Below are 24,068 nucleotides of genomic sequence, written 5' to 3' on the forward strand. Positions count from 1 at the left end.
TTGATGGTGTAGAAGTTTGTTGGTTGTGCTATATTCCTCCGGTCTGATTCATGTCTGTGTTGTTGATCCTGTTTTGCTGATTTCAGTGAGGGGATTAGAAGCCAAGTTCTCCAACCAGACTTCTTAAGTTCAAATCACAATTCCAAAGCTTATTGACTGATGGCTAGAATGGGCTAGAACCCCCAAATCCCAACAGATCTGGAGTTGAAATCTAGGTCTTACTCATATCTTGTCCAAAACAAGAGGTCCTAATTTAATTGGCAGGCTATTTCTTTCCAGGCAATAAATCAGGGGACCCAGGTTCCTTCCATCTTTTGTCTACCCCTTCATCAACGTGTGGCTATCAATTCAACAGGCCCAACAGCATCACATGAACTGAGCAGGAAACAGGCAGCATCTCTCATGAGATTTTGCATGGTCCAGACTTGGAAATAGTATCTACTACTTCTGCCTACATCACACAGGCTGGAACTCAGCCCATAGCATATCTAACTACATAAGGTCCTAGAAGCACAGCCATACACCCAGAAAGAGTGCTTGAGTTTAGTAACAACCTGGCAACACTGTCCAGCAGAATTTTCTGGGGGTGATGGAAGCAATCTAGATCAGATCAATTGCCCTTAGCTTTATGGGGCCATTGAGCACTTGAAAAGTGTCCCCTGCAACTGAGAACTGAGTATACTATAGTAATTAGTTTTAAATAAACTTGGATACCCACATGCACCAGTATTTCCATACTGAACAGAGCAGGAGGCTTTGCACAATGACTGATCAGTCTACTTCTGAGTTTCCTTATCTACAAAGTACTGAATAACAAGTATATTCATTTCAAAAGTCAACTAAATTAAATGAGTAAATGCTCAAGTTTATAATCACACTACATTGCAAGCAAGCCTACTTTGAAGAGCTTTCTCTCTTGTTAGTAAATCACTGCCATTCTCTGACCCTATGTCAAGTATGACGGTCAAGAGCAGCAAACTATAAAGATAGATCCAAATTTGACTCCTGGCTTCTAGTGTATTAGTTGGGCTTTACTGAGCAAATGACAGAATTCTCCTTTTGCCTATCTATAAAGGATACAATAATTCTTACTTCCTACGTTTTTTAAGGATTAAACAAGATTCTAATCAACAGAAAGTTTAGCTATTAGTTCTCACCCCATGTTAAAGGCCCCATAGAAGAAGTGTCTGTTCATGTCTTCTGCCCATTTTTTGACGTGATTATCTGTTTTGTGTGTGTTGAGTTTGAGGAGTTCTTTATAGATCTTGGATATCAGCCCTTTGTCTATAGTGTCATTTGAATATCTTCTCCCATTCCGTGGGTTGCCTCTTTGTTTTGTTGACTGTTTCCTTTGCTGTGCAGAAGCTTTTGATCTTGATGAAGTCCCAAAAGTTCATTTTCACTTTTGTTTCCTTTGCCTTTGGAGACCTATCTTGAAAGAAGTTGCTGTGGCCGATGTCAAAGAGATTACTGCCTATGTTCTCCCCTAGGATTCTGATGCATTCCTGCCTCTCGTTGAGGTCTTTTATCCATTTTGAGTTTATCTTTGTGTATGGTGTAAGAGAATGGTCAAATTGCATTCTTCTACACATAGTTGTCCAATTTTCGCAGCACCATTTACTGAAGAGACTGTCCTTTTTTCCTGCTTTGCCAAAGATTATTTGACCATAGAGTTGAGGGTCCATATCTGGGCTCTGTACTCTGTTCCACTAGTCCATATGGCATACAAATGGCTAACAGACGCATGAATAAATGTTCATCATCATTAGCCATCAGGGAGATTCAAATCAAAACCACATTGAGATACCACTTTACACCAGTTAGAATGGCCAAAATTAACAAGACAGTAAACAAGTGTTGGAGAGGATGTGGAGAAAAAAGGATGAATACCCAACTTTTGTATCAACATGGACGGGACTGCAAGAGATTATGCTGAGTGAAATAAGTCAAGCAGAGAGAGTCAATTATCATATGGTTTTACTTACTTGTGGAGCATAAGGAATAACACAAAAGACATTGGGTTGGAGAGAAATGAGTGGGGGGAAATCAGAGGGGGAGATGAACCATGAGAAACTGTGGACTCTGAGAAACAAACTGAGTGTTTTGGAGGGGGAGGGTGGGAGGTTGGGTGAGCCTGATGGTGGGTATTAAGGAGGGCACAGATTACATGGAGCTCTGGGTGTGGTGCATAAACAATGAATTTTGAAACACTGAAAAAAAATAAATTAAATTAAATTTTTTAAAAAGGCCCCTTAATTGACACAAATCAGATGGTCACCTGTATAAACTAATTCCCAACTGCTTTAACAACGTACAAATAAAAACCTGAATTATTCTGTACTATTTTCTTGGCATTGTGACAATGACTACTGATTTTTAATATCTGGAAGGCCCTATGTTTTCAAGAGGACCTTATGTTTTGTCATTTTTTTTTCCCAGAATTGTCCTTCACTTTCCAGGCTCACAGCCCAGGAGCCGCCCACTGAGAATAACACAAAATCGTTCTTAATTATTTCTTTCTTCTACATGTGACCTGTAATGCCAGCCTAGAAACTGGGGCAGCTCCCAGCCTTCCTTTCTGATATGCCAACTATGCCATCCCCTGATGTCCAAAGTCTCAGAAGGTAGAGTGCATGTTTTTCATCACGAGTAGGCTGTGGAGGAAGATGAAGAGAAAAACGAGCCCTGATATGTCTGTAAAGATCAGAATGAAGAAGACGATCACGCACCTGGAATCCAAGCCAGGGAGCAAAGATCCTTTTCCATCCTCAGGCACTGAGCTAACCGGCTTTCAGGAAATATCCAGCAGGTCTCTGAAGAGACACTTGGGGTCCTCCCCGTGGCAGGGCCCCACTTCTCATGTGTACCCCTGCTTCATCTAAGTGGGCAGTTAGCAGAGGTGAAGGCACATCCTTAATGGTCCGTATATCATGCCTCTCTTTCCATGATGACATGAGTAAATACTCCCGCAGCCGGCCAGAGGCAGGCAAATTATCCATTCAGAAAGTTTCAGAACAATTTTAATAATTCAGATGCAAGTAATGACTGGCCTATCATCCAGGATCACCGCACATCATTATATATAACGATTGCACTGGATCATGTCAGAATCACATGATCACATGCATCTGAGGTACATGTGTTCTACGATGTAATTATCTGTAAGGTCGTGTCCACGTACTTGCTCCTTGAGCCTCTCTGCTGGGATTTCTGATTCGTGACCAGGTGGCTACTTGAATTGGCGATGTTGATGTACCCTATTAATTTCTTTCTTCAGCAGTGTACTCTTCCGTCACATTTAATAAGTAGCTTTTTAAATACAGACCACTTAAAGAATTCAGATTGAAGCTCACCACACGAGTGAATCAAATGTACTACACCTGTTTTGGTTCCAAAGCACATGCACCCTCGTGTGCTACACTCACGAGCCATGCAGTGCTTGCTGGGTGTGAGGGGGAAGGGAAGAGCCTTCAGAAGACTTAACAGTAAGCAATTCAAAATAGGATCAGGAGTGAGATCTTCCATGGCTGTTTCTGGAAAATAAAATCAACATTTCCAATCATGGAGAAAAAGTGGAAGTCCTCAGTGAAAAATTTAAAGCCTCGTAGAATAAGCCAGGAATGACGTGTACGACGTTGGACTCAGTCGAATAGTAAATGTCTTTGCAGGTGATTCAGTGCCACAGCGAAGCGGAGGCATCTGAAAGTAACATGAGCCGTTGGTTGCAAATACACTGCAGGCCTGTAACTGTGATTTCTGCCACATGGAAAGGTAAAAGAAATTATAACCAAGGGAAAAGCTGTATAGTTTCCTCATGGCTGAGGTGTTGAAGTCTTGTGCCCCTTTTTTGTTGATGACAGGGGTATAATTAACAGCACCGTTTGCATCTGCCTTCTGCTGGTCAGCATCTGCCTTCTGCTGGTCAGCATCTGCCTTCTCTCTTCTCATTCAGTCCATCTACTGTGCCAGGTGCCTCAACTTACCTCAGTCTGTACCTTCAGTCTGGGCCAAGCTGGTGAGCACTTTCTTTCTCTTCCAAGAACCTCAGGATCTGTTCAGACATTTGCACCTTATACTATTGAAACTCCTAAGTATCAAAATACCAAAGACTCTGTAATTGAGTTTCCCACTGTACTGCATATCACTCAGAAGAACAGGGGTGCTATCAGCCCTTGCTAATCTCTATTAGAAAATGAGGCCATTGTGAGACCAGGGCCCTCACGGCTGCTCAGCTTCTCCATCTGTCACTGTCTGCTTTCATAAATCAGAATGGGAAGAGTTTCAAGATACAGAAAACATTACTTTGGAGGATATTTGAAGATTCTGGCACCCAATTTAAAGAGAATTTCTCTGTTTTCCATCATGAGCTTTTAGGAAATATTTCTATAAGATAATCAAAGTCCATCTTCAGAAAATTATGAAGAAAGTCACCTTTTACTCTGGGATCTTCACGTTTATTCTTTCTCCATCCTCCATGGCCCAGCTTCAGTCCTTTCACTCAAACAACAGTCTTCCACTGAACATAGTAAAGGAACCAGGCTCTGTGAGACCAACTGCTGCCATTGAAGGACCCTTGGCCAAACCTGTCCTCACCCTGATGTTTGACTTACATCTATCCCACTTGGTTCCCCCTTGTTGGACCACACCCTTCCCAAAGTCTGTCCCTGTGAAATTGCATTTATCAATGTGGCTTTAACATTTGTTTGCATGCATGTGTTCTGTTACTCCCCTTCTGTCTAAATTCCAAAAGAATTTGAGGAGATTGGTGTCCACTTGTTATTGTCTCATCCCACTAAGTTCCTGTATCTGCTTTTCAATAATGATATTGAAAATAATAACCAGGAGGGCAGGAATCACTTTTTTTTTCAGTGCCTACTCTGTGTGAATCATTATGGAAACATGATTTTTAAACCTTGCTACAGCTTGGTAAAGCAAGTGCAACTATTCTTGCTTTATAGATGAAGAAACAATGTGAGATCTACTTTCTTACCAAATTTTCAAAGGCACAACACAGTATTGTTCACCATAGGCCCTATGTGGAATAGTAGGTCTCTAGAGCTAACTCATATTGCATAACTGAAACTTTATACCCATTGAACATTAACTCTCCTTTCTCAACACCCTCCAATACCCAGCAACTAGCATTCTACTCTCTGCTTCTACATTGACTGGTTTAGTCTCCACATGTAAGTGAGATTTTGCAGTGTGTGGTGATGGTTTCATGGATATATGTATATGCCTAAAGTTTTCATATTGTATACGTTAAATATATGTAATTTTTGTATATCAATTTTGCCTGTTTTAAAAAAAGAATACAGCACTGGTGTTCTACTCAAAACAGTTTTAGGAAACACTAAATTGACCTCATGCTCCAAATTCAATCTTTAGAGTAAATGTTTGTTATTGAACTTCAGAAAAACATCAATAAGTTTAATGATTTTAGAGAACATTTTATTCTGTTTTTGTTTGTGAAAGCTCCTTAAAAGCAAATGGACTAAAATAATTGAAAACACACTATAGATAATGTTGGTCATATAGGAGGTAACATTGGTACTAAGTACATTCAAATGCATATTTAGAGTGAATAAATCAAATAATAAAACTGGGGGGAAAATGCTACATTGTATTTCTAAGACCATGTACTCTCTTCCTTGCCAGTGAATCTGATAAAAGTGAAGGCTGAAAGGATGACATAACTGTCTTTGTTTAAAATGTTTTTTAATATAAGGAATAGCAAACAAAGGCAAGTGGGTGGTGGGTGTATACTATGGCATAAGAATGTTTCCTTGACTCTCAAGTTAGAGACTAAGAGATTGCTTCTTCTAATTTAGTGGTAGTTGGTTATTATTCCATTCAAACTGGGTTTTTCATCTTATCCTGAAAATACACCCATTCTTTCTGATGAATAAGAGTGGACTTGAGGGGTTCCTAGGTGGGTTAAGCCTCTGCCTTCAGCTCAGGTCATGATCTCAGGGTCCTGGGATGAAGCCCCGCATCTGGTTCTCTGCTCAGTGGGGAGCCTTCTTCCCCCTCTCTCTGCCTGCCTCTCTGCCTACTTGTGATCTCTCTCTGTTAAATAAATAAATATAATCTTAAAAAAAAAAAAGAGTTGACTTGAGATGTTGTGCAACTCCCAAGTGATTACTAGGGTCACAGGCTTCAACATAATGAGGACCTGTGTCACCCACAGGGTTTACCTCACTGGATAAAATGAAGGGTGATGGATAGGAACTGGTCTGGCTCAGTGACAGGGTTGGTTGGAAAGACAAAGCACCAGCCCATCACAAAAGAGTTGAACACTCTTAGGTCCAGCCAAGTAATTCTATGTGAGTATGGAGGCCAGATACCAAGAAGCCAGAAATTCATAGCTCTATGTGAAATCTCATGACTTTTGGACATCAGTGTCTAGCCAAGATTTAATACTCTGTTTGGGCCAACAAAGTGAAAAACACAGCTTGAGCCAAAACTGTGAAGCCAAAAATCACTTTTGAGCCTCTCCTGGGAGCCACCAGTTTGAGTTGGATGTGGGGGTTATGGAGGGTCTCCTCATTATACCTCCCATCTATGAAACTACCATCTAATGCTCCCTGGGGCAACTCCCTTGGCAGTAAGCTAACACCCAGCAGCCAGAGATGGTCACCTGCACTTACTGTTGTTAAGTTCCCTTGGCCACTGGAAAGGAGCGTACGGCCAAGATCAGAGCTAATGGCTTCCATGTCACTTCTCTCTAGAATAGCTTAGGTCATAGCTCACATCTCCGTGCATCTTTTCTGTCAGAATGCCTTGGCATGGAACTAAGCCATGGCTAAATTTTGAAAGTCTTTTACATATCCAACAATGAAACCAAGCAGACCAAAATATTTTAAATGCCGTAATTGTTAAAACACATTACCTAGTCATACAGGATTACCTCAAGGGCAGCCAGACTACACTGAAAACAAGGAGAATTTTACCCTGAGGGTACTTTCTCAGAAAGTCTGAGAAGACTGGAATAGGGAAAGTTAAGTGAAAATGTCTTCTCACCACACAAGGGATTAAGTCCATAGTACATTGCTTTTGTTTGAGTAATGATAGGGTTGGGCTGGCTGGTTGATTTTCATTTCTGCCACATAGTTCAAAATGCCAAATCTGCTGGCAAGTTGCCAACTTTTGTTAATATCCTAGATGATTACAAGACATTATGAGTAACTTAATTAAGATTTAGAAAGTTAAAAACATGAAATTAGATAAATGCAAAATTTTGGTATCTGGGACTCCAGTTACAGAAAAGAGGTGATGAAAGGAACCAAAGGAAGTTCAACTCCACTTAATTTAGCAAATATTATTTGAGCATAGACAATATATGCTTACTGTGGTGAGCACTATGTTGATAGAAAAGAATTAAGATTCTGCACATTCCTTAGGACATCTTACAACATAGGAATGGAGATCTCTTTTTCAAAACTTCTCAGAAAATAATACAGACTGGAAGCCCAGTATTATGATGGTTCCAAGGCCAGAAAAAAATTGCATTCAGCTTGAAGGCTGATGGACTGTTAGACTTTGAAGCAGCCTAATGGAGCAGCTGACTGTGAAGGACAAATTCAAAGATGCAGCCAAGTATGAAGGCTGCATCCTGGGGAATAGTGGACCGTTACTAGAAGCAGGAAAATCAGGGACATGAGGAGTAGATTCTGGAGGAAAGTTTGATTTGGGACCTCAGCAACCTTAGGGTGTAAGGAGGTCGTGTTGTAGTAGATGCCAAAAAGACCACTGGAGGTGTGCAGCTTGAGCTCAGTCAGTCCAAAGCTGGAAAATTGTACTGGAGGCTTGTCAGAGGAGAGGGGTAACTCAAGTCTATTGCCTGTAAGTTATCCCAAGCTCAGGAGAGAAGGTTGAAAGAGAGAGGGTGAAAGGCAGCTGAAGCCAGAATTTTAAAAAACAAAACAAAACAAAACAAAGCAAAGCAAAAAAACACCTTACATTAAAGGTCTAGAGAAAGAGAGGCGCCTGGGTGGCTCAGTCAGTTAAGCATTAAACTCTTGATTTCAGTTCAGGTCATGATCTCAGGGTGGTGAGATCGAGCTCCTGGTGGGGCTCTGCACTCTGCAAGGAGTCTGCTTTGGAATTTCTCTCTCCCTCCACCCACTCTGCCCTGCTTGCTTTCTCTCTATTTTTAAAAACAAACAAACAAACAAACAAACACCCCCGCACACACAAAGTCTAGAGAAAGAAAGCCTTGGGAAGCAATACAAATGGAAGAAAACCAGGAAAACATGTATTTTGATAGAAGCCTTAAGAAGGAAAGATATCCAGAAGGATGTGGGAATCAAAACATGTCGAATAACGTCAAATGCTGTCCAAGTTCAAAGATAGTAAGACTGGTGCTTTAGTGAACAGAAGGTGAGCCTTGATAAGGTAGGATATGTGATTTTAGTAGTAATATAGGGAGAAACATTACAGAGCAAGAGAAAATTATAGATAGAAAGAGTAGGCACAGTAAGAAAATAGCCATGCCTGTTAGAGAGTTTGACATTGAAGAGAGTTTGTTCTATTGAATGGTTAGTGAGGTCAAGAGAAGTTTCCAACTTCTTTTTCATAAGATAGAGAAGGCAAAATGGAGAAAATAAAACACAAAAGAGGAAATAACTGGTGGATAGAGATTCTGAGGATGAAGTAAACTTCTTGGAGGAAACCTGGGAAAGAGAAGGATTGTGTCCTCTACACGAGACAAGGAAGTGAGAGGGTGAGCGTATGGAAACACAGGGATCTGAAATGGAGATGAGAACATCATCAACACTCAAGACAAGCTTGACTACACCTATTGAAGGAATTGAGTGAATGACAGAGATGTCGGCATGATGAGACAGAACAGGGCGGCTTGAGAGAGAGCAGAAGTTCCTGAGTGCTACTCTCACAAGTGGGATAGTGTTCTAGCAAAGAGGAGATATAGATGGATATAGATATAGATAAAGATATAGACATAGACATAGATATAGATTTATACAGTACATTACTACGTGTGTTGTTCTATTCTCATCACTATCTTTTCCTTCTCCTGATAAAAAGACAAGACACAGACTGGAAGAAAATCTTTGCAAAAAACATATGTAATTAAGGACTAGTATCCAAAATATACAAAGAACTCTTAAAACCCAACAGTAAGAACCCACTTAAGCAACCCAATTAAACAATGGGCAAAAGATCTGAAGAGACGCCTCATGAAAGATACACAGATGGCAAATCATGTATGAAAAGATGTTCAATATTTTATGTCACTAGGAAATTGCAAATTGAAGCAACGATGAGATACCACTAGTTTGCTATTAGGATGGCCAAAATCCAAAAAACTGACAGCACCAAATGCTGATGAGGATGTGAAGCAACAGGAACTCTTACTTATGGCTGATGAGAAGGAGAAATGGCTCAGCCACTTTGGGACACAGTTTGCCAACTTCTTGTGAAACTAAGCATACTCTGACCGTATGATCCAGCAATCATGCTTCCTGATATTTATCCAAAAAGTTGAAAACTTACATCCACATAAAAATCTGGAATGTTTATAATAATGTCATGCATAATTCCTCAAACCTGGAAGCGACCCAAAGGTCCTGTAATAGATGAGAGGATAAAAACCATAATACACCCATACAGTGGAACATTATTCAGCAATGCGAGCATGAACAGGTAGAGCACAGGGGGTATTTAGAACATGGAAACCACCCTGTGTGATACAGCATCAGTACGTGCATTTCCTTATACATTTATTAAGACCCACAGACTAGAGAATACAAAGAGTCAACCCTAAAGTAAGTTACAGACCTTGGTTAATAAACATGAGTCAATATTGGCTCATAAATTGTAACAGATATACCTCACTAATGCTATATAATACTAGGGAAAACTAGTATTTATATACATAGAAATATATATAATATATATGCATATACCTGTTCTTTCCACTCAATATTTCTGCAAACCTAAAACGACTTTTTAAAAAATAAATCTATGAATATTTTAAGACCTAATCACCACTTTAGGTCCACACCAAAATTGAGTGAAAATCCTGATTCGGGCATTCTCACCAATTATTTACACTTCATCAAACTCTTTCGTCTCTTTCATTATTTTTTTTTAAGATTTATTTATTTTTAGAGGAACGCAAAAGTGCAAGCAGGGGAGGAACAGAGGGAGAGGAGAATCGCAAGCAGATCCCTCCTGGGGGCTGCTTGATCTCACCATCCCACAACCCTGAGATCACGACCTGAGATGAAATCGAGTTGGACATTCAACCAACGGAGCCACCCAGACGCCCTGGTCTCTTCCTAATTTTGGTGTGCATGTGTTCAGCTTTCAGAATATAAGTGAGAAACTGATGGAAAGGATTTCGAGAGAGAGAAATTGCAGTATTTTTCTTTTATGAGCACTCATCACATAGCACAGCAGGAGATTCTGAGTATAAGTGGACCCCTCCGTTTTTTATTTTGTCTGTTCAACTCAGATCTGTATTGCCACTACATTAAGTTTTTAGTTTTGAGAACTTAGTAGTTTTTTACCTATTTTTCACAATCTATGGTAACTTGGCGATCCCTACTCACATATTAATTGATAGTTCATTTACCAGGATAGTGAAATCAATAATGTCTAAATGATTTCAGATTATAATATTAAATGAGGCATAAAGTGGGAATTGGGAAAAATGTATTTTTAAAGATATCTGTAAAACAAATCGTCGGTTTGAAATAATGGAAGTGGACTGTTGTGGAAATAAATGGAACAGAATAGAAAAATGGATTGGAGTGGATATTAGTGAAGTAATGGGTTAAGTGAGATTGATTTCAGCGGAACCCTTTATGTTGGCAATTGATAAGTCATCATTTTTCGCATGTCTTGAGTTGCCCGTATTTCCATCATCTCTCATGTTCAAGGATAGTGCTGACAAATTGCTGCTTGTTAGGGAGCCGACCGTGAAACAAAATGACACTCCACTTCAGGCAATAGATGCAGTCAAAATCAGAAACTAAAAACGTTTAAAAATCTGTCAATTAATCCTCTTTTTTCATGACTGTATTTTTACCTGATTACAAACGAGTCACCAAAACAATTCTTTGCATACAGAATTTGGATTTAAGGATGTCTGTGTCAAAACGTAGAAATTCAGGAATTACTCCTAATTTGGCCAAACCTAGATAGTACACACCGATCTCTAATAGCTCACTCAGAAAGGAGTAAATGTAATCTGAGGGACTGTGACTGGCTCGCTGGGTTCATCATCGGGAGGATGGCTATACCCATACCATGAGAATTGCACAGACATTCAGGTCTATGGAAATCAGTTTCACATGTTTATGAGCAAGTACAACAGAACACATGATAGCAAATAACGCATGGGGGGAACGTCAGAAAAGTATTAACACAGACACTGCATTTGTTCATGTGTGCATTAAAAAGGAGGCAGAAACGCACCAGTTATTCCAACACAGAAAAACGAGGTAACTGTCAACTCGTCATCAGGCTCTGAAGAAAGTAAGTGGGAAGGGCAAGGCTGTGTCCACAGGGGCACAAGGGGGCAGCAAGGACAGTGGCAACCACCACTGCTGGGCTGTGGGGATGAGAAGAGATGGTGAATCTCAGGTGCTTGAGGGGTCCCCAAGGAGCTGAGACTCGCAGACCTCTGAGGAAGGGGCGCCACTGTGTCACTGCTACCAGTGACCCTGAGCTTCGAGGAGGGGCCCCTGGATAGTTGGTGTTGGCGTCCCTGGGAAAGCCTGATGCAGCCACTCTTGTGAGAGTCAGTGAACTGCACACTGAATCCAGCCGTCCCTGCAGAAAGGAGCCTATCTGGGTGGACTCTCAGGAGGAAAGACCATGGATGCCCACAGGGAGAAGAGGAAGGAGCAAGCTTGGGGTCTGTCCTCTTGCTCTCTGCAGTAGAGTCTACCCTGGGGACAGGGGGCCCAGCAGGAATGGGTTTGCAGGGCCCCAGTCCAGCACAATGGAGACGTGGACACCAGCTCAGTCCCTGATCCGGGACTAGACAGTATCCCCTCTCACCTCCTGCCCAGTTCCCTTGTTCTGGGAATACAGTGGGATTGCTCCTCCCCTCTATTGGGATGTGTCTTGGATCCTCCCCTCCCCATCCCAGAGCATCTAGGCGCCATCCATTTCAGCCTCTTCAGTGAGACCAAGAACTTCCCTGAAGTCTGCTTCCGTGACTCAGTCGCCTCCTGAACCAGAGCCCCTTTCCTAATCTGCACAGAAACTGCCCACACTTGTCTCCTGGATTGTGAGCCCTGCAGCATGGATGCACCAGGTCTGTATCCCTCCCCCACCCGTCTGTAATTTCCCTGAGGACATTAGCCCCATCTGGGGTATTTTGTCACGGCAGCCTGCAAAGACTGAGACAGATGCCAAAGATGTTGCCAAGTGGAAGCTGGAAACAATAAATGGACAAAACCTCCAAGAGAAAGAGCTGGGAGAAGCAGCCCAGTCTGAGAGCTCATCTCTTGGACTTGGAGCCGGCCAATCTCTAGAGTGAACTCTTCAGGCAAGAGACTTGAGGACGTAAATGAACAACCCCTGAGCACAGATGCCTGACCCCATACCTGGGTGGAAGCTCTCAGAACTTTGTGAGTTTGGGACTCCAGGTTTACATATCCATCAGGATCAATCAGCCTAATCCGTTGCCTTGAAACCCACCTCCTTTGTAACCTACATGCTTTATTCTGCACTGTCACTCTGTTTTCATTAGTCCTGTCCCTAGGGCAAGGTGTCTACTTGCAAGTCATTGTGCTCGCCTTACCGGGCTTCTCTTCCCCAAGGGCTTGTGAGGCAGGCTGAGCGGGAAAAGAGAAAGTGGGTGAAGTTGGAATCACAGTGTAGGACTTCCAGCCTTCAAACCCTGCCTCGGAATAATGACCAAACAGCATTCCAGCCCCAACCAAACCCAGTGTTACTAGGCCCGCATCAGTCCTGCCATCATCCTGTGACTGGTTTTATAACATTGCTCAAAAGCATATACCATCTGAAATTCGCAGGTTGTGTTTGCAGCTGAGTTTTGTGTTTTACAACAGGAGAGCCTTTGCTTTTCTTTTCTCTGTCATTAGCGATGTGCAGACTCACCTTGGGATAAAGCAGTAGATCTGGGTATATTGGTTGTTAATTGGAACATCCACCAAAAAATAATGAGCACAGACCCTCAGTATGATGTGACAATGACCAGTCGTGACGAGCTGGGCTTGACGTCGAGGAAATAACAGAAATGGCATCTCTCTCAGAATAAGTGTGTGTGCCTAGGTATCTAACAGCAGGTGAACCACAGAGCCAGGAATCAAGAAACAAAACATTCAGGGCACCTGGGTGGCTCAATGGGTTAAAGCCTCTGCCTTCGGCTCAGGTCATGATCCCAGGGTCCTAGGATTGAGCCCCGCATCAGGCTCTCTGCTCAGCGGGGAGCCTGCTTCTCTTTCTCTCTGCCTGCCTCTCTGCCTGCTTGTGATCTCTGTCTGTCAAATAAATAAATAAAATCTTAAAAAAAAAAATAAACGAACATCCAACGTGATTACGGGGAAAGAGAGGTCACGAGATGCAAACCGGCAAGGGTACAAATGTATAGCAGCGATGAAGTGACCAGGAGAGAGGGTCTGGAGGGAGACACACCTGGAGGGGGTGTTAAGGTAGTATTAGTGCACACATGTGGAAATACAATTCAGTTGGAGAAGAACATTCGTAATGCTGTGAGAGCGGGCACCATTACATTAAATAATAACCTCTCCGGGGAGGAGGCACAGGCAAATTTACTAAGGTATTTAAAATCGGACCGGAGAAGCAATTTTTAAAAATCCCACTGAGAGCTATAATTCACTGGCAACGATATTGACTCGACAAAATATTTCCAGTTCTAATTTCAGAGGACTGGAGGAGGCTCTTGTTTCCATCCTCTGTATTATTTATCTCTAACCAACGTCTTCCGAACCTGAAAGGGGTTAACCAAAGGGAAGGAAGTGCTGGATGTCCTTGAAAAAAATCTTCATGACTTAAGATCTGTCGTTCTTACACCACAGATGAAATACTGAAGACCAGCAAGGCTCACGACAGACAAACGCCTTCGTTCATCAAATCGGTATTGAGGAAGAAACTTATTTTTCGGACGGGTCTGTTTTCTAGCAAGTGTTTGCTAGAGCCCGTCTCTGCTCGACACTGGCTCCACTCCCCGTGGATACTTGTATCTGAAAACACCTGCTCTGTGTGCCTTACAGAGGGGTAGGGAGGACGGAATGGAAGATTGGGGAAGCAGAGCTGTCCAAGAGCTAAGCAGCCCACCCAGGGCACCGGCCGGAGTCGTGTGATGTTAGGAGGAAGAGAGAACAACTGTGAAGTGACTACGTCTAGTATGGGATTACGCACTCAAAAGCTTGATGCCCATGGAGAGGGCTCTAGGGTTTCAGAAAATGGGGATCATCCGTACAGACCATATGGAATAGGACTATGCATCCCCTAGGGAAACTCCCAGTGCCTTGAGGTGGCCTCTTATGTCTGCTCCAAATACTTCAGGGATCGTCATCAACCCATTTTAATTTCCTCCATCTCCAGATGACCCTCCAAACACTTCACTGTCCCTAACTCGATCCTCGGCCTTTCTGCATTTCCAAACAGGGATCCCACACTGACTGCAGGACACTGGGTTCTAGCTTTCTGGGCCCCCCGGGTCATGTGTCCTATTCCGAGAGAATATTGTCCTTTCCTGCCCTTAAAATTCTACAGTTCTCTGGTTTCTAAGGCTGCTCTCTGAGAAACCCTTCATGTGTTTCATGAGCAATTCTGTAACACTCCGTAAGGACCTCCGCTTCTGGCAAAGTCCCCGCTGTAGGCCCTCTTCCTCCCTACCCCATTTTCACTGTGATGCTTTTTGGATGGAAAACATGTGCCCACTATTATGACCTCATGACTTCACAGACTTCAAAACACCTTCGAGTTTTCTACTGGGTATCTCATGCTACGCTGTTCCAAATGCACTCACATTTCCCTCTAGAAGATCAGTCACTGATTTATTTAAGGTGTGGTGACCTTCATTTGCAAACTAAGCCAATTTACCATCTGTGTTCTAGGACATGCCCTCCAACCTCCTTCTGTGCTATCGAAATAAGTGAACGTTCTTATGCTTTTCATTGGGGATGATGAGCGATGCCTACAACTTGGTGGTTATAAAAGTATGATCAATAAAATAAGAGAAAGGCAATTTGGAACAAATTCTTTGCTCATAAAGGATGTTGTCCTGTAATCCCCAAATCAGTTGATGTGGGACGGGTGGTGACCTTGGGGGACCTTGAAGGACATGACAATGAGACAGCTGGAAGATTCTCTGTATATCCATAGGGCTCAGTTGTAGTTAACAAGTGGATTGACCTCAGAGTCCCTGAATAGCCTCCCTTCCTTTCAAGGGCGGCTCACGTCCCACCTTTTCCCAAGTGTCCCCGCTCTCTGCCGCTGCTGTCACTCTCCTCTGAACTGTTGGAGCGTTGTGTCTTTGCCCCTGGCTTCCTCATTAATGACTTAGCATAGACTGCAGTGGGTGATGACAAACATCTTTTTAAGCATTCACATATTCACCCTTGTCAAATAGTTGCAAGCCACAGAAGGCAGAGAACACATGACATGTATCCTCTCCCCAGGGTGTGATGCTGAACCCCGTGTTCCACCAATGCCCCAAAAATACAGAGCAGGGGATTGAACAGTGGGTAAAAAGACAATATGCACAACCAAACAGGAGCAGCTGCTCATCTGAAGTCAGGACTAAGCATTTACTGGGAGGTTCCTTCATTCTCTACTGACACCTGTCTTCCATCTGTTCCAAGCATCCAATGAGTGAATGCATATAAACCGCTTGATCCTGTGCGGACACAGGGCACTCACTCACACACATCAGTGATGGCTGTGGTTGCTTGTCTGTCTACACACTGGCTTCAAGAACCACACTCCACACAAAGCGGGAGCTTGGAAAATATTTCTGAATGTCATAAGATTGAATTAGGAGGAAAGATGCCGCAAACGCTTCCCATGTTTGATTTTTAGAATAAATGACCGACTCCTACTGAAGCAAATGGTAGGAGATGTTGTGCTTCAGCTGCGATAAAATTTCCTGCAGGTGCACTCATGGAGATCAGAGTGAGGTATGATGGGGCCCAAGGACCAGAAGGAACAGATAATGGAGCCTAGAGGAGACAATAAAGAGCTGTTCTTTATGTAGTTCTGGAAAAGGAGAGGTTCCATTTTTCAGGTGCGACATATGTACCTTGACTGTTATTCTCAAGCTTGTTATTGGAGCTGTGTGTCACTTTCTGTTACAGCCGGTCTGCTTGTTTTGTTTTGATCTGAGAAGGTGAAAATTAGGGTGATGTTGATATAAGGGAAAAGCCTTCCCCTGCTGTGTGTCCTTCCATCTTCATACCTCACTGCAATGCTGCCTGAAGCCACGTGGACAATTCTGCAGCCCAGCTGCGTGCTACCGTTTAACCCAGCCATGACACCATCTACCTGGAGATGGGTCAGACCCCACAGGCTGTGGTCACCTGTGGATGCAGGAAGGGATCTCTGAGCTCCTTCATTCCACTTAAACAAGGTCATCAAATTTCTCCAGGAGAGGGGTGCCTGGGTAGTGGAGTCACTTAAACATCCAGGTCTTGATTTTAGCTCAGGTCCTGATCTCGGGTTTGTGGGATCAAGCCCCATGTTGGGCTCCACACTCAACACAGAGTCTGTTTGAGAATCTTTCTTCTTCTCTCCCTCCCCCGACTCGTATTTATTCTCTCTCTCTCTCTCTCTCTAAATAAATAAAATCTTTAAAAAATAATAAAATAAAAACTGCCTTTAAAAAAGCATTTCCCCAAGAGAAAGTTTCCTTCCCTGCATCAGGAAGAGCATAGCATTCTTACCAATCTGTGCAGTCTTACCTACTAAAATAACCCTAATCCCCTAAGGGTCCCCCCATTTATCTCCAGTGTATTGCCCATGACCCATGACTCTTTTTCTCTGCCTTGTCAGTCTTTGCCATGTACTTCTTTGTTCAAATGGTACATGAACTCTCAAGCTAGTCTCCTTCCTTGGGTCTTCATTTCTTTCATAATGAAGACATCCATGTACATGATAAGATGATATTAACATTCAATAAACTGTGTATGCTCTTCTGTTCAGCTTTTTTTTTTTTCCGGTTCAATTCCCAACAGCCCCAGATCCCAAATGGGCAGAGGAAAATCTTTAGTTCTGAGGACAAGGTTCCCTGACCAGCCAACACCGCATTTATTCAACGCCAACCAGGACTCAGAAATATTCCTGTTGTAGCGACATTTCTTTTAAAAGCTTTCATCAGTGATAGCTCCCTAGCAAAATTTTTCCTGATTGCCATACTTTATGCCCTTATTTTAATTTGCTTAAGCAGGCGTTATGACTATAAATTGGCTCTTGATTATCCACAGAGGTATTATCTCCCGATACTTTCTGAAAATAACCAAGCAGAAGAGGTAACTAAATTGTTTATTTTCTTTCCCATCACTCTGCACAGGCTTTTGCTTTTCTGGTTCCTGTGACTGACAGCTGTTGAGAGATTTTATAAGCTAAAATATCTGATGACTTCCCCAGACCTTCAAAGAGTGGTAGAATAAACCTGAGAAGAAGGAGAACTTATAGGCATTTTTGCTGGAAGCAAGAGTTGTGTGAATGCTGAGGAGGCTCACAACAGGACAAATTCCAAGAAAAGTAGGCAAGCAGGCAGGTGTCTGGGGACCACCCCGCAAGCCTTCATCAGGCTCCAGAAAGGGTCATAGCTGTGCCTTTATTGTGCCATGAATTTCCAATCCACCACCCCAACAAGGACACTTTACGTAGTTAAACAATGTGAAGATTCTTTATCCCACTGTGTCTTCAATAGTGTCCAATGTCAGTAACCCATGCTCCATGCACATGGAGGCTTGCATCGTGACCTGCATCTTGGCTGCTATGGACCTGTCTCTGTAGCTCCAGAGGCTACAACAAAAATGCCACAGACTGGGTAGCTCACAAACAGCAGACATTTATTCCTCACAGCTCCGGAGGCTGAAGTCCAAGATCAAGGCCCCCACAGATTTGGTGTCTGGTGAGATCGCACAGATGTGTCTCTCGTGTCCTCACCTGGTGGAAGGAATGAGGGGGCTCTCTGGGGTCTCTTTTATAAGGACTCCCATCCCGTCATGGGTCCACACTCATGACCTCAGCACTTCCCGAAGTCCCCACCCCCTAACACCATCATAATGGAGGTGAGACGTCAACATATAAATTGGGGGGAACACAAACACTGAGTTTACAATGTTCCTCAAGACCTCTGGTGCCAACAAGTGCATGCTGGAAACACCCGACCGTGGGAGGACTAGGAAACCCAAGGGGCAGGGTCAGCACACTCACGAATGTCAGCAAGGCTCTGAAACCCCAGGCCATCGGTGGGCTGCCTGGGAGGCCTGGGAGTGTCCCTTCAGAAAGTGGTGACAGCTCTGTAACTTGAAGGCAATCCCTCCTGACACTGGCCCTGCTTATTTCCAGAAATGTCATCACCTTCATCTTGGAGGTCAGCTCATTGTGCACCGGGAGGGCTCAGGCACCAAGAGCAGGGACGAAAAGCCACCAACAGGCAGCAAAATGAGGCTGACAAGGGGGTTGTGCCCAAGAGGTCTTTTGCTGGCAGCTTGGCTGGCAGGTACGGCCAGGCTCAACAGGTACACTGTCTGTGACAGCAGGATGCCTCACGGTCATCCCTCAGCCTCCTATGACCCTCCTGTCCCCAGGGCTATGGCCACGGGTGCCCGCTGGGCCCACACCACTTCCTGTCCTGTAACGTTCTGAGTTGCTGACTTGTTCTTGGGGTCTTAGCAGGATTCCTTCAGGCGAAGAATGGTCTGCCCAGGAGGAGCGGTTTCCCTCCAGACGAAAGTGGGAGAATCAGGAATCACCTCCCCATCCCCCAACCCCCGCCCCACCCCCAGCCAACCCGGGAACAGAAGGCAGGATGTGCATGGTGTTTGGGTGGGGATTTATGAATTCATGGGTGGGGCCGGACTGAAGTTTAGAGGAGAGAAAAAGTTCTAGAAAGAGAGGGAGAGAAAAGGCCAGCACCTGCTTGGGAGGGTGGAGAAATTTTCAAACACAGTTCTCTGTTTTAAATTTAACTTACTGAAGGTGGTGAACCGTCCACCGTTCCTAAGATGGAGTGAAGAGCACACTTATTTGGATATCAAGTGAGAATGATGTCAGAGGCTTACAATTTCTGCTATACACAAACCCCCCCTCCCAGGCAGAGCCCCTGGGGACACTCTGGCCCCCACCCCCAGGGCTGAGGAGGGTCAGCTTGCCTCCAAGGGCTCCCACTGAAGGTGCCGAAGTGGACTTCCATATCCAGCCTCACCAGGGAGAGGGAATTCCCAAGTTCTGGGCTGAAGTAGAAGAGCCCCAGCCCCGGGGAAGCCCCAGCAGAACTACGGAGAAACCCCAGGTGCCCATGATAAGAAGCACGAGCCAGTGATTTAATTTTACAGCCATTTTGGGACATTGATGTTTTTAAGTTTTTCTTATGGAATCCAGCAAATTATAGTGTATTGAGGAATCTTTATCTTTAAATACTATGATAGAATCACCTAGAATGTTAAATCTGAGGAAGAACGGGGAGTTGCTTTATCACCGTGTGGTTTTTTTCAACCTTTAATGACTGTAAAATTACTGGATAAGTTGAACAGCCTGTGGATTCCATTTTGCTAATGATTTAAGAAAGTAGAGTAATTAGAAACAGGAGTCGAACCATTGAATCAGAATCCGGACATACCGTGAGAGAGCCACACGTCGGGGTCTCAGGAAGCAGGACCAGTTACAGAGAAATAAGCACACAGTTGTGTGCACGGCAGACCTAAGGCGATGACTGAAAACATGTGTGTGCCCTGAACCAGACCGCTCCGTCTTCGTCCCCGCTTCGTGTCCGCTCCGTGATTTGTGCTAGTGGGGAGCCTCCAGCACGTGGCGGTGGGGGGGGGGGTCTCCCTGTGACTCAGTGGCCTCATCTGGAGGGTGCAGGCAACAGTACCCACCTCACGAGGGTGGTTGTGGACACAGAAGTGAGAGCCCATCTGTAACGTACTAGGATCACACGCACACTCAAGGAAAGAGTCGCTTCTTGCCCACAGACCAGCAGTGTGAGAGCTGACAGGCGTGATGAAGCAGGGCCCCCCGTCTGATTCCCCACAGACGACGTCCTAGCCAAAGTCACATGCAGCGGAGTTGTTTCCAAGGCCAGAAGGAAACTTGTGATCTGGACACTGTGATAGGAATTTCACACCTATTGAATCTGCTAATCCTCACGATAGCCTGAAAATCTGGTGCTAGTATCTGCACAGTTGTGCCGACCGAGACTTGGGGAAATTCTCATCCAACAAATGGGTGATCTAACATTTGAAGCCAAATTTAATAGTCTGAGATGGAAATTGAGAAACTAATACTCATTCAAGGGGGTGGGGCGGGGAAATGGAACAGGTAGAAATCATCGAGTTAGGGCACTCTCCAGAAACCTGGGCACAGCTCATCTGAACAAAGGAATTGTGCCACAAAACTCTCCATATGCTTGACATGAGACCTCGTTTTTGTCCAAAGCACCCATGATGGGAAGAAGGTGGGTAACAACGTCTATAGTTGGGATGAAGACTAGTAATGTTTGCGTGAGCCTTAGATTTTAACAATTACATCGTTTTCTATGCAGAAGGCACATATTGTCAAGAAAGAACTCAAACGTCAAAAGGGCATTAATGCAATCTACCTACTCGACTGTAATTCTCAAGGCAGAGTGAATATATTGAGTAAAGACCCAATGAGGCAAACACCGAGAATATTCGAAGTCTGGTCATCTGGTTCAAATTAATTTCAGTAGCAAGAGAATAGCATCAATTACACACTAAAATAGAGCTAACATTCTTAGTGTGGAATATAGGGAGGCCAATCATGATCCATTTCCATGGGCTTAGGTGACCTCAACACCAGAGCATCTCAACTCAACCAACCCAAAGGGTGCTGGCGTTGTCGCAGGAAGCCCTACTGGGCGTTCACAGGCAGGTGAGTTGTTTATGCATTTGCTATATCCTAAATGGACATGTTGAAACCTTCTCACCATACTGATACCAATTCCAATATGGGGGTGTATGTGTAGGTTCCCCCCACAGCACCAAGCAATTCTCCGCCACCACCTGGGTTTCCTACAATTCAGTTCAATTCTGACACTGTCTACCTGGAGAGGGGTCAGATCCCACAGGGTAAGGGCTCAGTCCCACAAGACTGACCCCACCCTTCATATGCCAACTACAAGTCCAAGCTGTGACCAGGTTTCTGATGGATGGCTATAGATCGGAGGTTGCAGCAATCCCCTCTTTAGGCTTCATTAATTTGCCAGAGTGGCTCATAGTTCTCTGAGAACTGGTTTACCTCCTTCATCACAATTTTATTTATTTTAAGATTTTATGTATTTATTTGAGAGAGAGAGAGAGAGAGAGAGAACAGATGGAGGGGTAGAAGGAGAGGGAGAAAGAGAATCCCCACGTAGGCTCTCTACTGAGCAGGGAGCCCAATGTGGGGCTCAATGCCAGGACCCTGAGATCATGACCTGAGCCAAAATCAAGAGTTGGCCACCTAACCCACTAGACCACCAAGCGCCCCTAGATCACCAGTTCATTATCAAGAATGTAACTCAATAATAACCAGATGGAAGAGATGCATAGGACAAGGTGTGGGGGAAGGACGTGGAGCTTCCATGTCCTCCCCCACCAACCCACTGTCCCCAAGTCTCCAGGTGTTCACTGGAAGCTCTCTGAACCCCATTCTTTTGGGGTTTTATGAAGGGTCCATTACACAGGCATGGTGGATTAAGTTGTCAGCCATTGGCAGTTGGTTCCCCCTCCGGGCCCTCTTTCCTTCCTGGAGGTTGGTGTGGGTGCTGGATCTGAACATTCAGACCCTCCAGTCCCAGAGTCCCTTTTCCAGGAAACCAGCCCACACTCTCCAGTGCCTTCCAAAAGCCACCTCATTAACACAACACAAGACATCTCCATCACCTTATTCACTTAAGAAATCCCAACGGTGTTAGAATCTGCGCCAGAAACAGGCGAGAAGCCCAAATATGTATTTCTTAGTATAAATCACATCACAGCCTCTTTAATCAAAGAACTTGAGCCTGGAAGGAAATAGTCTCTGCCTGCCACTCCCCCAGCAGGAGTGACCAGGGTCCTGTGACAGACCCCTGGAGTAAACCCTTGCTTAGCCTCTGACCTGGTGATGAGGCTCTCATCTCTACAGCCCTCAGGTTCCCTCTCTGCATGAAGGACTGTCACCCAGACTGAAGGAGATCATGCCCTTCCCCCAACCCCTTTCACCCAGTGCTGGAAACGGAGCTAAGTCCTCAGCAAAAACTACTATGTCATTAACACGGCTGACACTTTAAGGCAATTTTCTTTCTGTCTTATCCTCCTGTCCTACTTTTCATGCTATAAATCTGGTATCTAACCACAGACAGCAAGTTCCATCAGAGTCTATATTTTACAGTTGGGTCTTTCATTCTGACATTGTCTAACATACCCTGAAGCATGCAGAAGCATTCAATAAATCCTTGGTGAATTAAAGGGATTTTCACATTAATAATGGTAGCATTTATTATGTATTTTGTGTGTGTGTGCTGGGCCCTGTGCTGAGTGTTTCATGTGCTCAAACTCATTTAATCTCTACTAACAGCCTTAAAACGCAAATACTCTATGAATGAAATACATTTTTTGATGAGTTGCAAGGATGCCGTGTTTTTTGTTGCCATAGCAACAGAGATCTGTCCACACAAATCCGATTTTAGGAGGCATAGTCATTGTTCTGCCCTTGTCTCCTGTCTCAGTGCTGTTTCAAGGCATGCACACGAAGATAGTGTGGAGTGAGACCTGGCCAGAGAGACTTTCTTCTTTGCTGCCACTGTTTCCCACAGCTGAAAATGGGTGTTCTAGAATCCAGACCCTCCTGTTACTGCATGGCAGCACTCTGAGCCCAGGCACAGACCTCAGAGGTCCGTGCAATGTGCCAGAGACATCCAAAACCAAAAGGGAGAAAGCTGGGGTGTACTTAGAGAGCTCAGCTTTCATTCAGTTGTTAAATGCTTGAAAGCATTGGGTTTATAAAAGTGCAGTGGGCATGATAGATTATGCAGAATTCAGGGTTTGCACGAGCCCTTCGGGTACCACATGAGCTGCCAGCAAGCGACAGCCAGTCGACGCTCCAGATGTCCATGGCTTCCGCTCATGCTCCCTGACAGGATGGGTCACAGAGATCTCTGTCACGGTGCAGTCTCTGTTTGAGAAGGGACTATATCTCAGGTATCTTTAGCAAGAGGCAAGAACGGCTTCCATGCACACTTTCAAGGCCTATCCACTCGAGCTGGTCATAAAGCACTGATGAGCATTCAAAGTGCAGTGGAAGAATGTGTGTCCTTCAGTTAAAAAAGATAGATTTATAGAAATATATATGCTTATATGAAACTGTGTCCCTTCTGAATGCCAAACGCAATATTTCATTCTTTTTACATTTTTGTCATGGTACAATAAACAGAGTATAATATTTACCATTTTAACCATATTTAAGTGTGGGATTCATTGACGTTCTGTATGTCCTTATTCTCCGCAGCCATCGCCATCCGTCTCCAGAACTCTCATCGTCCCAGGCTGAAACCCCGTATCCACTGAACACACACACTGCTTTCTTTCGTACCAGCTATCACAACAGACCCATGAGGATTCTTGCTTTCTTCTTGTTTTTCTTTCCTTTTCTTTTCTTTGTTTTTTATTTATTGAAGTGGACTTGACATACAATATTAGTTTCAGGTGTCCAATATATGGAGTCGACGGTTCTACACATTACAGAATGCTCACCACAGTAAGTATGAACACTACCTGTCGCCGTACGTTGTTGCTACAATACGACTGACTGCATCTCTTGGGCTCCACTTTTCATCCGTGACTTATGTATTTTATAACAGGAACTCTGTACCTCTTAATGCCCTTCCC

Source organism: Lontra canadensis, unplaced genomic scaffold (genome assembly GCF_010015895.1).
Source record: "Lontra canadensis isolate GAN:19392208 unplaced genomic scaffold, GSC_riverotter_1.0 scaffold76, whole genome shotgun sequence".
Taxonomy (NCBI): Eukaryota; Metazoa; Chordata; class Mammalia; order Carnivora; family Mustelidae; genus Lontra; species Lontra canadensis.